The 13,620-nt window shown below is 36.8% G+C and overlaps 1 protein-coding gene across 1 annotated transcript in view; it reads right to left on the reverse strand.

Moving 5' to 3' along the window:
• The window catches only part of LOC127643878 (NACHT, LRR and PYD domains-containing protein 12-like), a 129,588-nt gene that overhangs the window by 67,302 nt on the left and 48,666 nt on the right, over positions 1-13,620 (reverse strand). The window lies entirely within an intron of this gene.

Genomic DNA, 13,620 nt, shown 5'->3' on the forward strand with positions numbered 1-13,620 from the left:
TAAGCGGTTGACGATGGATGGATGGATGGATTAAATATTATTCTTCATTCAGTTCTGTAAAAATCTAATTTTACAGATTTTATTAACAATTATCCAAATAATGTAAAGTTTTAGAAAACTATTATATGCAAAACAACAGTCAAGTAATGAACTTAGCTAGCATCTTTCAAAAAGTTTCAATATGCAACAGTAATTTTAATTAAAACAAAAGGCAGAACACAGAATGGCAGAGGGCCTCTATTCCACTGATCTATATATATCTATAATATATAATTATATATATAGATCAGTGCTCTATTCTGTTTATGTAAACGTATGTACACTTTAAGTGAACATTATTGTGCAAAACAGCAGTAATTGAACTCAACCTCAACTGTAAACGACAGATGTATCCTCAAGTGAAGAACAAGTGTAATGTAATTGCTATACACATCATATTGGACCGCTTTCTATTTAAGTACAAGTGACCGGTTTCTCTTCAAGAACAAAAGTTGCTAAACTCTCTGACAGTCTCTCCTGTCAGAAAGCTCATCAAGAACATGAGATGCTGCACTGAACAGTCTCTCACTCTCTGTGCTGGTGCTTGGGCAGATAAATACCTGTGCGCAATCCGCGCAAGCAAAGGAAAGCGGTGTTTGTTTATGCGCCCGTAGTCAAGGGGATTGTCGCGGTCTTTGTTTATGCGCCCGTAGTCAAGGGGATTGTCGCGGTCTTTGTTTATGCGCCCGTAGTCAAGGGGATTGTCGCGGTCTTTGTTTATGCGCCCGTAGTCAAGGGGATTGTCGCGGCCTTTGTTTATGCGACCGTAGTCAAGGGGATTGTCGCGGTCTTTGTTTATGCGACCGTAGTCAAGGGGATTGTCGCGGTCTTTGTTTATGTGCCCGTAGTCAAGGGGATTGTCGCGGTCTTTGTTTATGCGACCGTAGTCAAGGGGATTGCCGCTTCTGGCGTAGTTCAGATAGATACGCCTCAAGTTGTGGTGTAGCTGCGCTAGTTGTGGCACTGCTGTGGATCGGAGCACTTTCCTGTAGAATCTCTTGCTGTACTCTGTATATGTATATATATCTTGAAAGTTCTGCTGAACAAACACTGCAGATCGCAAATGTGATGTCCTTATCAGAAACTTTGAAGAATTTCCACACTGCTGACATGATCGGCCTTTGTTTGGTAGCGCTGTGATTAGGGCTGGTATAAACTATTATTTCTTAAACGATTAATCTAACGATTCATTTTTTCAGTCCGATTCGATTTCGATTCGATTAATCGACTTGTGACAACAACGGTAATACCGGTTTCATCGGGGGTGGAGGTGTATAAAATGAAAAAAAAAAAAACATTTGCTGGGAGTTTGATTGACTGGCGATCTGATCAATCAATCATAATACGCCATTTTTGTCTGACAAAGTAGTCAGGAGAGAGAAGATTAACGTCGGTGGATTTGAATTTGAATAATGGATTGTAGGCTACCGTACTGACGTCTTTCCGCGGTTAAAACAACAGTCCTTCTGATGTAGGCTACATTCATGTTTAGCCTATTTGATGCTATAAATTAACCAAGGAAAATATGATCGGTTCACGAGCAGCTTTAACTGAGGCAATCTGTCACGACACATTAAAGAGCAACAAAATAGTAGGCATATTTATGGTTTAATTTTCTTTGAATGTCCAAATTTGAAAGTTGAGACTTTATTAAATGTTACCTGCTTGGTCCTGTCTGTCAGCGCGTTGTCAGTGTCCTCTATGTATTTTTCACGACATTCATAGCTAAGCGCGTTATTAATAGCTATAAGCGAAAACTTTAGGTGTCGACAACGTATTATAACCTACACTTAGGTAAAGTTGGTTTTATATTCGCATATTCGCACATTCGCGGACTTCCGCGTTCAATAACTCGTGAACTAAACGTTGTTGCTACACACAACACCTATCACATATAACTACAGATAAAACACCAGAAGCTACAACATAAATTTCCTCAAAACGATCTTTCCTTCGCACTGGACAAAATACATTGATCTCTATGCGCAGGCTGCTAAGAAGGGACCATCTGCAAAGTGCAAACCCGAAGGAAAGCTCGTTTTGAGGAGATTAAAATATTAAAACAATGTTATTTGTGTAGTAACAATATTCAGCTCATGAGATATTGAATGCGGAACTCCACAAATATGCTGAGCTGAATATAAAAAGCAACTTGCAGACTTGATCATGTAGGACCTTCAGGACCACATAGCCTACATGGACAGCACCATGAACATAGTCAAGTTTAAAAATAAAAACCCAACCAGGGTAAAAATAGTTTCAGGTTTGATATTTGCTGCGTATTCACCTAGACTGCTTTAGTGTACTTTTGTGTAGGCTATTGTACATACAGTACGCAAAAATGTTTTATGTAAAAGTTACAGTAATTCACCAAAGGGATTTTTTCCTGTTCCAATGGCTGTAGTGGTTTCCTAGTGACCATACTGACTTACTACAGGTAAAATTTTGACAATAACTCCCTTACTGTACGTACAATAAACTAATAAGTTCAAGAAAACATTACTGTAATTCCCCTAAAGTATTTTTTCGTGTTCCAATGGTTGTAGTGCTTTCCTAGTGATCAGACTGACTTACTACAGGTGAAATTTTGACAATAACTCCCTTACTGTACAATTATCACATATATTTATGTAATAAACATTATTACATGTGTTTATTACATATGTTTATGTAATAAACTGTAATTCCCCTATAGTGTTTTTTTATATTTATATTCAAATGGTTGTAGTGCTTTGCTAGTGATCAGACTGACTTACTACATGTTGAATACTGCCAGTACCTACCTTACTGTAAGTATATTACAATCATATTATTCTGAAGAAATTATTCTAATTTCACCTTTTTTCATGTTCCAGAGGTTATAGCATGTTCCTAGTGATCACTCTACTCAATTAACTTCGATCAATGTATTAGGTAAAAGTATGTATTATAACTGCTGTTCCTTGTACAACACATTTCTTTCATTGATTTAAGAAATTCAGATACTTTACATTTATCATATTTTCAACGTTATAAATAAGCAACACCCTTATTGTAATGATTCAAGTTAAGTTTTTGTTATGAAGTCCTGAAGAAGTGGATTCTGGAATACAGGATAATGTATGGAATTCAGAACCATGGACAGCGCCGTTTCCAGCGTGCGAAAAACATGTGTTGTGCCAAATTTCAACCCCCGCCAAATTATTACCCTCTATTGGTACGTTTAGGATTAGTTATGGGGAGTGGTTAGTGTTAGGATTAGGCAATCAGGTACTGACTTCAACGAGGGGGGGGTAATAATTTGGCAAGGGGTCGAAATTCAGCACAACACCGGAAAGGACACGCCCACACACTCATCTTATGTTCAAAAAGCATTTCTATAATCACAATTCAGTCACTGCAAAGATTGAAAAAAAAAAAAACATCTTACCTTAAGTTAGAATAGAGTATTATGCCTTGGCTTGACTTCGATGTGAACCCAAAGTGTGTGAGTGATACACTCTGGTTTAGCTATCGCTTGCTTGCTAGACATTTTTAGTATGACTTCTCAGTTTCTTCTGTTTGGCGCACATGGTTAATTTGCACAGGACTGGTTGGCTCCGCTTGGCAAAAAATAGAACATTTGTGAATAAATGTTTTGAATTCTGAATACTGGACATGGTGAGCTTAAAAACAATTTAGTGACAATAACATTTTATTTAGAAATATTTATATTTTGCTTTTGATGCTTTCAGAGGGTCTCACCCAGCTAACACAAATACGTGACTTACATAACTGCAACATTTATAATAATATGGGAGGACATATTATAAGTGGTCTAATTTAAGTTGTCCTCGTTGGCCCAAAACTATTTTAGGGACTTTTTCAACGACATATGAACGATACAGACTCAAAAATTCGTGCATTTACTATAGAACAAAGCACAAACAGCAAAAACAGTATGCAAACAGGTTATACATTTAAATGAACAAGGTTTTCCCCAAAAGCTTGACGTCTTCATTTTGGTGGCCCTAATAACAAAGCAAGAATAAGAAGAGAAAAATGCAAGAATAAGAACAGTTCAGTGTTTTCCAATTTAACATTTAAATACACAAACAATTAGCACTGAAAGATAGAATCTGTATAAGCAGACAGTTTTGTTTAAAAATCGCTCATATATTTTTCTAAACATTGTCACAAAGTTATGTTGTGGCAAGTGCATTATTTCCCTTTAAAAAATGTTTATAACTTCATGACATGTATCACTATAATCTAGAAAACCTTAGTTTGAAATCATTACTTGTTACATTTAATAATACATATTATTTTGTTTTTCTTCTTCTGAAGTTGTGATTACGAAAAAAAAAAATTAAACTAGGAAACTAGGCCTATTTATGATTATTGCTGAAGGCAGCATTAAACCCCCAAAATGTCAGGTGGTGGTGCAACTGTCTGAACAAATGAACAGACTAAGAAAACAATTTAACATGGTGTCTTAATAATAAAAAATTTGAAACAGTGCCATCATTTTAGGTTTGAAGCCTTTCATGTTATTGTTTTTTTTAATAAATATCAGTAGTTTTAAAGCTATTGAGGTAATTGAGAAACTTTTGGCCAGCAATTTGTATATTCTCAAATATTATTATGAATTTACAAGGTAATAACAGTAAACATGATAATGCATCATCCAGAGGAGCCTAACTGATCTCATTGGCAGAGTGAAAAAGTTTGTAGACCTCTCTCAAATACTGATAAAAAATGTTCATTTCAAGTATGGGTAGGTTGGTGGTACACTTTCCATGTCAGGTGGTACAACATCATATTTTTGTTGTACCACCTGACATAAAAACTGAAATTAGTTTAAACACTTTAAAATATCATTTAACATCTGAAAATTGTTTAAACACATTGTCTTCAAGAGTGTTGATGTCATTAGAAGTCTTACCAAGTGAGGCTGGATCCGAACTGGAGCTGCTGTAATCTCTAGTAAAATATGCTGAGCATCCTGAGATACAAACAACGAGACAACAGGAGAAAGATTAGCATTGCTGCTGTTCATATTATTTCAGGCAAAAGATGGTCATGTGCACTTTTTACTATTTCATCACATAGTACAAAATTATGATATGTGTTAATTGAATGCTTAGCTAAAGAGATGTGTCTTTAATCTAGATTTAAATTAGGATAGTGTTTCTGGGCCCCCAAACATTATCAGGGAGGTTATTCTAGAGTTATTGTCGTGGAATATCGCGATGAATCTCTCTAAGTTGTAAGAAAACTCTCAGAGTCTTGAGTTCCAGATGCCAAAGTTGTAGTTTATTGAACACCAACAAACATGAGACCGGCCAGCTGTCCGCTCTGACATTATCCTCCTAAGTTCTCAGTTATATACCTTTTTGTTATCTTGTTACCCACTGTCTCTGACCCATGAGGTCACTGTCTTGTTTCTTTCCCTCGCCACCAATATGTTTTATCTCCTTCATTAATTAAATATTGGTGGAAAATCCCCCGCCTATCTATTAAAAAGAAAACATACATCAGCTGGTAACTTCACATATCTTGGACATATGTCATAGTTCATGGGAACCCTTACAGTAAGGCGGCCTTGTTTATTTTGCGGCCTTGTCTGTTCCTTCACATTATCATGAAAGAAAATAAAATCTCCACAGATTTTTAGCTCATCAAGAAAAACATCATGGCAGCAAGAAAAATATCATGGCACAAAAACACCAGCTGCAAGATATCATACAAGACACCATTCATATTTTGTTTTTGTTTGCTCATACACCTGTTTTTCAAGGTTATATACCATTCTTTGTGTTCTCTGCAGCATCAACACTTTTAGTGACCTCACATGCTCTCTCCTCGGTCACACAAAGGCCTGGAAACTCATATATGTATTTTGATATATAAAAACATACTAGAATATTGAAAATATACTATATATTTCCCTTACATTCTATAGGAAATCATCTGATTTTAATGAGAAATCATGGCCCAACGAGTCGTCATTTTAATTTAGTGCATTTTTATGTCTATGCACAAAAAAGGGGCTGACATTTAAGTGTTTTTTAAGGTTAGCACTGTTATGGGGTTAACAGCTGTCAGATCCAGGACCAGATATGATGAAAGAAGACCAGGAGTCGTGAAATTCAATCAAATAAGTAAAATTTTACTGAAGAATATTTTGCAGTTAAATTGGTAGAGCCAGCGTCAAAGTCACGAGGAGGTCGCAAGCCAACTCTACCTTACAAACAAATCTCACACAAGTATACCTTTTACAACAACATGCATTACATCTTTGCTACTTCTGATTGGCTAAGACAACATAAAATCTAAACAATTATACATTTATACTTTATTCTTTAGAGACATACACATGAAAGAAGTAAAATTTTGTGAACTAGATCATGTAAATCACATAGAGATTGACCCCTGTAACCTTTACTTGGTCAAGAAAAATCAGACACCATAATGCACTTAAAAATATAATGGTAGAAATGCTGACAACAAAATATGATTAAAACTATATATGAATCACTCTTTGAATATAGTAATGATTATATTGTTGAATATAGTAATGATTATATAACTTGATTCACACTTGTTATAGGAATAATGTAAAAACTCAAAAGGATATATAGATATAGTGAAGAGACAAGGGATTCTGACCGCAACCCTTCAGCACAAAATATAATTAATAATATGAAACTAAGATTAACTCAGTAAACTACATGCATGCATGAACTAAATAATTTTGATCACACATAGTATTTACATTACAACCGTACATCATCAGACATGCTAATTTACATGGATTCAAAACACACCATCATTTTTTTTTTGTGAGACATCTCTTACATTTAAGCAAGCTAACATAAACCCTTCTTCTTAACTCTTACAACAGTTATCTCGTACCACAGATAACATCTGCTCTTATCCTTCTAATCATTACCTTGTCACCCGAGGTAATTAAGTTTAAATGTCATCTTCACTGCCACTTTGACTGGAATCATATGTGTCACATACATGATTTGCATGTATGTGTCACATACATGCAAATCATGATGATGTTGAAACGTAGATGACACAGCATTTCTAATCAATTGCATTACACATGGCCACAAACACAAGATCAACAAGAACGAGCAAACTATACAAATTACCATCATCATCGCATTTGTCACATTACTAAAAATACCTTTAAACCATCCCCATCCAAAAGAGAATGAATTAGTTTCCCAATCTGTCAGAGTCTTTGACATGGAGGTCAAATTATGTATCCCTTCTTCAATGACATGACCTTTTGCATCATTATCTGGAATGTATGTGCAGCACGTTTCTCCCACTATCACAAACTCCAGCTTGTGATGCCGTAAGTTGGTCTAAAACTAAACGATTCTGCAGAACCGTGAGTCTTAGTCCTCTCAGCTCCTCCTTGATGCCTTCCATCATAATATTTGTCGTGTCAATGAAAGAAATCAGTTCATACCTGGTTACCTGTACCTCTTCCATTACTGATGCAACACCTATTCCAGGCACAAAAACAGCCAGCAATTTCTCAGCTATGTTCCAGATGTGATGATTTCTTGGCACTGGGCTGTCTTGCACAATGTTAAGCAGTCCCCTTTTCTTTGGTTTCATAACTTCATGTGGTTGGTGCTGTATGACCATTGCTCCTCCGTGCAGTTGAACTAGAGCACATGTTCCTGTCCAGTTTATAGGCAGAGACACATAGACTGCATACCCACACTGCCAGTATGCATTTTCTAGTACTCCTGTGCCCTCTTCATCTGGTACATGCACAGTTGCACAAGCAGCCTTACATGCATCACGTATGGATTTGTGTGATTTCAAGTATTCGAAAGCCATTACAGCTTGTGTCGAACTCCCAACGGCAATAGTAGGGTCAAATAAGCATCTATAACAACGTCGTTGTGTGATAGGATTAGTGTCGTTCTCTTTGTAGATTACATTGCATTTACTCTTTGGTGTTTCCCCTAAAGCATAAGTTCCTGAAACTCTGCTGTAACATGTGAGATTAGTTGGTATGTTCCGAACAGTTGCTGCCTTGCCAAACACTCTTTTTGTCACCTTCATTGTTGTCCATTCCTTGTTGTTTAAAAAGAGGATAGTATTCTCGTTATATAAAGTTGCTGCCACAGCCAATGTAGCCATGAAGGTTGATGTGTTGTGATCTTGGTGCGGCCACAAGTCCGCTCCAGCTTTACTGTGCGCGAACTGTGTGCACACGTAGCAGTTCGGAAACCCACTTTTCTTTGCTGTATGGTTGGTTAGTCTCCACCTCAGGTTCGTAGCATATCGATGAGGAGGGCTGGGATGGTCCATCAAGGACTCAGATAAGCTTGCTAAAAAATCTTCTGCTGTTTCTCGTACTCGTCTCGGTCGCAAAGTATGGTTAACTGAAGCAGTACCATTCCTCATCATTCTCACAGGCTCAGGATCAATGCCTTTTTTTGGAGTGAGCAGTAAAACAATCAATAATGACAGAACAACCAGTACACATGTCATAGCTCTCAGACCGCAGTGTCCAAGAAGTCTCATATGATGCCATGGTCGTCGGTGTAGCTCCATATTGCTCCCAGTGGCCTTAATTGATCTGGGTCATTCAAGTCCAGCCGGTGTCACTGCGAATGTTGTCCATCTCCGTTGTTATTCATACTGTAATCATCTGCTGGTCAGATGGAGTCAGCAACAATGACTCTGTGAGAAAGAGAGAGGGTCAGACATTTAGTGAGACAGTGAATAGGGATGTGGACGGCATAGTCAGACTTTGACACTATCTCTCACACTGTAGAATGGGGAGGCCTAAAAAAGGCACCACACCTGTAAGATCAGATCTATGGTCACAGGCTGGAGGGATTGATTCTATGATAAAGACGCTGCAGAAAGCTGATATTTTGAATAGAAACACAGAATATTCCTCAGAGATATGGTCCCAACTTGCCATAGATTTACTTAATGAAGACACACAGAAAAATCGCCATTGGTTATGGGTCGTCTGGAATCACAACCGCAGAGGCCTGAGAGAACAAGTACATCTGGCTGCAGAACATCACACCAATGGGACTGAAGAAATCCAACCCGCAGATCAAGGTAAAATAATTCAATCACAATACTAAAATAAATAAGAAGCTTTTACAGTGTGCTTATTTATTTCAATATTTTATATTATTTGTTTAAGATAACAAAAGTATTAAAAGTTTTTATTCGCTTTGGTACTATTTTCACAAGATGTACATTTTCCAAACTCTTAGTGCTAATATCACAACAGATCATCAAAAGTGCATTTTTTTCAAACATTTCATCATGTTTTCAATTGTGTAAGTACAATTCACAAAATCACAAAGTATCCTTTTCACAACACAAAATAAATGTTTCATCTACATAAATGTTTCATTCACAGTCACTGTCTTTCATAAAGCTCTTACTATCAAACTTTTGATTTGCATCTCTTCTTGTTTAGTTTACTACATTTGTCTATTATTTAATCCAAATGATCTTAATGGTTAATAAATGAATCATTTGGTACACCTATGCATTTCTATAGATATTGATTCAATACACAGTTTCTATAGAACTTGTTTGCAATTTTTCGATATGGATAACCAAATGAACTGCGATGGACTGGCGACCTGTCCAGGGTGTCCCCCGCCTTTCGCCCAATGTTGGCTGGGATGGGCTCCAGCCCCCCGCGACCCTGTACACAGGATAAGCGGTTGACGATGGATGGATGGATGGATAACCAAATGAATTATTTTTACATAAGTGATTTATAGATATTAACCACCACAATGTTCAAAGTGTGTGCACAAGCATGTGTGTGTGTGTGTGTGTGTGTGTGTGTGTGTGTGTGTGTGTGTGTGTGTGTGTGTGTGAGACAGAGAGAGAGAGAGAGAGAGAGAGAGAGAGAGATACAGATAAATGTGTCATTTGTGCAAACACTGTAAAGCAGAATAGAGTATAAGGGAGAGGAAACACTCAATGAAAACATCAGATTGATCAGAGATGCATCAGTGGAAGGGAGACAGATGGAATAAAATGCATTTTACATTACAGTATGTATGCCATGTGATACTGTAAAAATGGTAGTTACATTATTGTAACTCAACCTTCATCTGTAAAGGTCCACTACTGTATAGATTTGGTCAAAGAGTGAAATCATTCACTGTATTACCAGCAAATTCTGTTAGCACAGAACCTCATGGCTGTACTTCATCACACCTTTTGATAACACACTGGATAATATTACAAACATTATGGATTCAATTACTTCTAATGTGGCAACTGTAGCCTGTATTACTGTATTGTAATTAATTCAGCAACAATGGTGATTTGAAACATGTATCTTGCATTGTTTGCTGTTGAATGAAGTTATTGTTAAAAGTACTAAATTGAAAGAAGATCATACTGTTTCGGGGATTAAACCAAACGTCCTCATGACATATTACAATAATCTTGTGTTTGAAACAATGATTATGTGGACTGAAAAGTGTATAACTGTAATGAAAGCATGAGCTCAGGTTCTGAAAGAATGACTAGCTGTTACAAGTGTGATCAGTTTGGATATTTGTACTAAGAGTTTTGAAAATGTTCACCTTGTGAAAATAGTACCCAAGCGAATAAATTAACTGTAATTAAATATAGAAATGAAATATGACAAATAACAAGGTTCTGTTTGGTCCTAATAGGGATACACTGAATTTTTGTCCGAAAGAGAAAAAAGTCCAAAAATATCAACTGCAACTATGACGCCCCACTTATTTTAATATAGGGATATTTTCTGTTTAATTTTTGTGTTACTTTAAATAAAAGTGTGGTTATTTTATATTATTGCCTTTTTTTTTTTTATTGAGATTCAGTAAAATTATTGCTTTTAATTTAAAAGTATAATAATAATAATAATAATAATAATAATAATAATATAATTCTAAAAAATAATTGAAAATAAGAAATTAATAACTATATATATATATATATATATATATATATATATATATATATATATATATATATATATATATATTTGTTTTTTGATTGTTTGTTTTTTAAGGACCAACATTTTTATTTCGGTGCATATATTTATTCATTCCTAATATTTTCTTTATTCATAATAAATAAAATATCTTTTCAGTCATTTTCCATTTATAAATGAAATGATTGGTAAAATTTGCACATAACAAAACATTTATTGTATTGGAAAAATGTATTAATTGATTAAAGTGATCTACCACAGATACAGAAGTGGCAGATGTGGAAACCCAGTTTGACACAGAGATTTTGAAAAGAGAGACAGACTTCGACTCACAACCTCTTTACCAAGAGCCAGATACTGACTCGGAGGGTCTAAAGAGTACACCTGAGCCCACAAAGGTACAGGAAGGAGAGCCTGGAGTAAATGTTCAGAGACAATGTCCAGAGGTACCAAAACAATTTGTTATCTCTATGAAAAGAAAAATATGGAATGGGATCAAGCCACCGAATATGGTCCTCAAAATTAAGACCACCTTGGACAGACCATGTGTATGACAGCTTTAAAGACCAAAATCCATGTTGTACTCTCTCATTTAAATATCAACATGCCAAGACTCCCTGGAGCAGAAAAAAAAAACTTCCATATTTACATATAAAGGCAGTGTGCACATTTTCAACTTGCCCAGCCAAATACACTTTCACAATGCAAAATAATCCTGCTGCACTGGGAAAATGTGATGTGAAAATGTTAGTCCAACAAACTGGAGATATACACCACAAACTTTCAGAGAAAAAGGCTAGGCCAGCAACCAAACTAAAAAGAGGGAAAATAGCAAAGGCCCTAACACATGGACCCAGTCAGTGTTTTTACAGCGCACTCCAATCAACACCAAACGAGCAGCTCCTGGCTGGGAACATGAGCTATGTGGAATCTCTCAATAAAAAAGTGTTGAAAGTTATAGGCTCAGAAATGAGGAAAAAGGAGTCCATTCACTCCAATGTCATGATGGAAATATACTTAATGCAGACATTGCTCAAGGAATGTGACACAAAATACTTCAAGGTACCAGGCTACGTACAGCTTTTCAGTATGAATCCGTTCATTGTTCATTCGTACACCGAGCTTGGCATCAGCATTCTTGTGCATCATTTGCGAAGTAAGTCTCCCGTGTCCCTCTATCTTGATGCCACTGGAGGAGTTGTGTCAAAAATACCGGAACAGCCGATGCGTGCGCTGTACTATGCACTCGTTCTTCCAGGGAACGCTAGAGATGCTCCACCTCTTCCCATCTGTGAAATGCTCTCCAACAATCACTCAATACCACCAATCACATTCTGGCTCATGCAATTTACATTGCATTTGTCAAAATACACACAAATAAATGTTCACCAGGTCGAGACTGATTACAGCTGGGCTTTAATACAAAGTGTAATGCTTGCTTTCAACAAAGAGCACATCAGCTCTTACCTCGACAGAGCATACAAGTTCTGCATTGGGAAAACATCATGGGATGAAATGAAGTCATATACTGTCTTGCACATTTGCTCTGCACACATTTTGAAAGCTGTCAGACAGGCAATCTCTAGGCAAACGGATGACAAAGGACTGAGAGACTTTGCCACCTATGCTTTCAGAAGACTCCAAAATGCCAACAACATGACTGAATCAAGAATTGTGTTCCGTGCATTTTGTGGCCTGCTCATAACCCCACAAAACACAAACCTTGTCAAAGAAAGTCTGTGTGTTTTGGAGAGTGTCATTTCAAGATCCAAAGAGGATACACTGGAAGAAACTTCCCAATCTGAAGACTGGGAAATGTGTGAAAGTGAAGAGAGAAGACATGCAATGACCATCATTGGCAGATCACCATTCACTGCTTTCTTCCAGCAGATCATGAAAGAGGTGAAGGAAGAAGAGGAAGGTGATGAGACATGTTTGGCCAAAGAGGACAACCCATACTTTTGTCCGGCATCCTCACTGTCCTCTTTGATACCTACCTTGCCATTTTTCCTCTTTGGAGTGGCTTGCTGTTGGGAGACCTGACTACCGGTAGGTATGAATCTTGTGAACAGGATTTGGTGACAACATTGACACTACCAAAAACAAGAGATACCAATTGTCACATAGAAAGGTGGTTTGGAATTGTCAAACATTCCATAATGCATAAACAACAAAATCTTCATAAGAAAAATGCATCAGTCTCTGCAAACAAGATATACAGAGCACATCATTCTGCATAACCTTCCTCAAAAGCTGTTGCTCCAGCCTGAGCCACCTCTGAACCTTGATCAGTGTAAAGAAACTTGGATGAAGAAGAAGGAAGAACGTTTCCCAAACACCAAATCCAAATTCTTTTCTGTTCCTCAGAGAATGCCTGTTCCACAAAAAAAGAAAAGAAGGATCCACAAAGATAAGCCAAAAAGCCACAAACAGTCAAGTCCTGCGCCAATGCAGCTTAATGCAGAGGCACTCCCTGTAGAGGAAGAGGTAATTAAGTTAGTACAACAAATGAAACTATTTATTGCATATATTCAGCTAACTTATTATTGACTATATGAAGTGTGTAACATTCACAGTTGACATGTTATGGACAAAACCGCACAATGAACTGGTTGTAGCCATTGTGA

The sequence above is a fragment of the Xyrauchen texanus genome, chromosome 5 (genome assembly GCF_025860055.1).
Source record: "Xyrauchen texanus isolate HMW12.3.18 chromosome 5, RBS_HiC_50CHRs, whole genome shotgun sequence".
Classification (NCBI taxonomy): domain Eukaryota; kingdom Metazoa; phylum Chordata; class Actinopteri; order Cypriniformes; family Catostomidae; genus Xyrauchen; species Xyrauchen texanus.